The sequence below is a fragment of the Corvus brachyrhynchos genome, unplaced genomic scaffold, assembly GCF_000691975.1.
Source record: "Corvus brachyrhynchos isolate BGI_N302 unplaced genomic scaffold, ASM69197v1 scaffold381, whole genome shotgun sequence".
Lineage (NCBI taxonomy): Eukaryota > Metazoa > Chordata > Aves > Passeriformes > Corvidae > Corvus > Corvus brachyrhynchos.
In genome coordinates this window covers 130,001-134,545 of record NW_008236219.1, presented here as the reverse complement: position 1 = coordinate 134,545, position 4,545 = coordinate 130,001, and positions in this window count along the sequence as shown.

Here is a 4,545-nt window from a genome sequence, read left to right as displayed (position 1 = left end):
TGTCGTGCCGTACCCTCAGGAACAGCAGGCTGGAACAGCAGGGACGAGCACAAATCCCGGGTGGCAGATGAGATGTATCCAAACTGCAGAGCTGCGGTGAGAACCCATTGGAGGTCTGGGCAGGCAGGGCGAGCAGGCCTACAACGTAGCAAAGGCTTGAAGCAACGGCGGGGGCAGGGCGGCCACGGCCCGGCTCCCAGTGGGGCAGGGAAAAGCGGGCTTGGGATCTCGGGGTTTTCCCCGAGGCACCTGAGCAGATGGTGAAAAGGTCCCTCTTTTAGTAAGGTGGGGTGTTAGGGTCCCGGTGCAACAGCCGCTCCAGCGAGCAAGCCCCACTCATGGCAGAAGAAAGGCAGCAGAAAGCAGAAGCCCGCAGCAGCGACGAGCTCCCTCCACAACGATGGCAGCCCTCCTCTCTCTCCGGATGCCGGGAGAACCAGAGAGCTAGGGGATGTACCCAACCCCTTTTTCCCAATTCAAATCTCGCAGTATCCCCTGCCCTACATGAGAAAACCCCAGGTGAAAGAGAGTAGCCAGTTGCACCCTACCTTCTGTGCCCAGGTCTTTTGTTTCCCCTAAGTATCCAGTAATTTGTCCCCCCAGGCAACATGTATGAGGAAAATTCTTTAAGAGAAAAAGAAAACAAAAGGAGAACTCCTAAAACCCCAAAATAACAATAATTTAAGTTTCAGAAACTTCTTCACAGGAAAGGTAACTCTCATCAGTCACATGGTTATAAATAGAGGCCAGCTGTCTACAGCCTATGATGCAGAAATAGCAAACTGCAATATTTGTGTTTAAAAAAGTAGTAGTAAATTAATTTAATCATGGGCTTCTGTACATTGTTTTTGTCTCAGCCAGTAAATGAAAAATATCAAGACAGTTGCCTTGAGATCTCCTACAAAGCAACCCACAGTATTCTGTAAATAGCCCAACAAGAAATATTTGCTTTGTAGGTTTTCAGTGACACAGAAAGAGACAAAACTTCTCATGCTTTTTTAAGGCTGGAAATTTTGGATGACTGATGAGTATAACACCCATAATGTTCCAGGATTTTATTATCTATAACATTCATTCAAATGGTTTAATTTCTGCTCCATAATCTGATCAGTGTGACCAGCACTCAGCAGACTAAGAGGGCTCATTGGGAGCTGGTCCTCTGATACTTGGCACTCATCCTGAATGGTGGGCAACCAAAGGGCATCAACAGCTAAAGGGAAAGGCTGGCAAACAGGATGTACCCTGTGCTGTGGTCTGGAACTGGTACAGGTAAGTAGCCAGAAGTGTTGTTTTCTTATTTCAGATAGTATAGGAGGTTAATGTGTTAGGTTACTAACACCCACTGAAAGACTGTGAAAAGGAGCACAACAACATGCCACGGGTTGCCAGTGAAGAGAGTGGTGTGGAACAGGTGGCTGGAGGCATTACCTGGGCAAAGAGGTCATTGTGTCAGGGCAGTTAAACCAGAGAAATGAGTTCAGACTTCGCATGGTATGAGGTGCACATGTAAACATCCTGTCTCCTCTTCTATGACCTCCTGGGTATGTGTCCTTCTGCTCTGCAGCCATGGGGAATGCCAGGATCTGCAGAGGGGAACAGTCTCAGTAATTCCCCTCTTTTTGGACCTTGACCCAGTGCAAGACCCCAGAGAGGCTTGGCTGCATGGGTGCAGAGCAGTGAGGTGTCCTGGGAGCCTGGTGCAGGGAGATCCCTCTGCAAGAATGGTGCTGGGCTGACGATAAGGCAGGTGGGGTGTGACAGCACCGTTGTGGGTCTCAAAGGATACAGGGGTGCAGGGGTGTGATGCTGTGCAGGCAGGGAAGGAGTGCAGTGAGCTTGAGAACGCCCCCCCCACCCCCCTGCTTGAACCAACTCAAGCAACTGGAGCAACTTCTCCCTTAACATTTGTAACATAAGAAAATGTTTTTTAAAAGAGCCTGTTCTTCTGAATCATTTTCCCTCCTCGCTCTCAGTTGCAGATATGAACTATAATCCTAGGGTATAGCTGGAAGTTTGCAATGCAAAAAATCACAGACTGCTGAGATTTTCTTACACCTGCAAGGGATTCTAGTAAGGATCTGAACAGTGAAAGCAAGGCACAGCAATTAGCATTTGGATGCAGGGTCATTTTTAGCTCCCTACATAGGGCAGGCAATGCCATGAGCTATAGAGCATTGCAGAACACTGCTCAAGTGGCTGCCTCAGCGAGGGCAAGGTTGCTCTTCAGGCCACATGAAAAGGCAGTAATAGGAGGTGTACGATTGACATAGAAACACAGAACTACTACAAGAATATTACACACTATTATTATGTTAAAGAGCATTAGAGCAGCAAAATTATTTTGAGGAACTGGTTCGGCACCAGCTCATTAGCAAATGATGAAATAGTTTTACAGACATTTGCACAAAGATGGAGAGAAAAGGGGAAAGAATGCCAAATGCAATCTGTGGCAAGAGGCTCTTCTACCCTCAGTAAAAGGTTTGAAGAGGCAGAAGGGAAGTCAGCATCAGCGAGGAGGACATACCTCACATTGCCTTCAAATTGTAGACTTTGGCGCAGACTGATCATAGAATCATTAAAGTTGGAAAAGACGTCCAAGATCATCAAGTCCAGCCTTTGACTAAACACCACCTTATCTACTAAACTATAGCACTAAGTGCTATGTCCAGTCATTCCTTGAACACTTCGGGGATGGTGACCCCACCACCTCCCCGGGCAGACCATTCCAGGGTTTGAAATCTTTACCGTAAAGAAATTCCTTCTGATGCCCAAATTGAACCTTCCCTTGTGCACCTTGAGTCCATTTCCTCTTGTCCTGTCACTGTTTGCCTGCGAGAAGAGGCCAGACTCCACTTTGGTACAGCCTCCTTTCAGGTATGTGTAGAGTGATAAAGTCTCCCCAGACTAAAAAGGTCCAGCACCTCAATGTCCTTCCTGAACTGAGGGGCCCAGAACCGAACACAGCACCTGCAGTGTGGTCTCACCAGTGCTGAGTAGAGGGGGACAATCACTGCCCTGGTCCTGCTGGCCACACTATTGCTGATACAGGCCAGGATACCACTGGCCTTCTTGCCTACCTGGGCTCATGTTGAGCCACTGTCAACCAGCACCTCCAGGTTCTTTTCCACTAGGACGCTTTCCAGCCACTCTGCCCCCAGCATAGAGCTCTGTAGGGCGTTGCTGTGGCTTAAGTGACCTCTCACTTCACCTTGTGTCACCTCACACCATTTGCCTCAGCCCATTAATCCAGCCTGTCCAGATCCCTTTGCAGAGCCTTCTTACCCTCCAGCAGCACTCCCACACAACTTGGTGTCACCTGCGAATTTATTGAGGGTGCTCTCCAGCCCCTTGTCCAGATCGTTAATAAAGATATTATTATACAGGACTGGGCCCAATACTGAGCTCTGGGGAACCCCACTAGTGACCAGGCACCAAATGAATGTGGCACCATTCACCACCACTCTCTGGGCCCAGTCATCCAGGCAGTTTTTAACCCTTTAGAGAAGAGTGGGCTCCAAGCTGTGGGCTGCCAGCATCTCCAGGAAAATGCTGTGGGAGACAGTACTGAAGGCTTTGCTGAAGTCCAGGTAGACTACACCCACAGACTTCCCCTCATCCACTAGCCAGGTCACTTGGTCATAAAAGGATATTCCATTTTATTAAGTTCTAAAACAGTGAAAACAACTCCAAATCTATTTGTTTTTTCTTATCCATCCTCATACAGTTACTTTTATCTGGCTTCATAACACTCTGACTGTTCACTCTGTTCTCAGTCTCTCCTGCTCTTTCTTCTCCTAGACAAACTGTTCAGGCATCAATTTAGTGATCTTAAGTGCAACACTCAGAGGAGGAGAAAACAAGTTTGCAGGCTGAACATCTGTCCAAGAGGTCCTCAGTCCTCCTACTTTGCCTGGGGAAAAGCATTTGTCTGAGATTTATTTTCTCCTGTAGAGCAGAGAACAGTAATGTTAAATGCTTAAGCACAAGTAATTGATAAGACAGCAGAGAGAGCTTCTCTATAAAAAGAGAAGCTCTCTCTTCTCCTAGTGGACATGAACAGATGCAGCCATGCTGTAAATATTTCACTGTTTAAATAGACATGTACATCTACATTGTTGATGCAATATAGGTAAAAGACACAGATAATAATGTATGATTACATATATATATATGTATGATAATACATAGTATCATGTAGAGGTGAGTATATTTCAGAAGACTGACCCATCCACCCATCTTCTAATTTTAAGGCATCAGCCTCTTGCCCAGCAGGATCACAGGTCCTGCAGAACACCTGAGGCTTTTCCAGGAATGGAGACCGAACCTTGCAGAGTGATTTCTACCCACTGCTGCTCCACTTACTTGCTACTGAAACAAAACAAAAAAGCAAAACAAAACAAAACAAAAAAAACCAACAAAAAAACCCACCCCAAACCAAAAAATCGTTTCAGGAAGCTGGAAGACGAGTAAATGGATGAAGCGTTCGGTCCCACCCGAGGAGCCTCCGTGCCCTCCCTCCTGCTCCCACTCACTCCCGGATCGAGG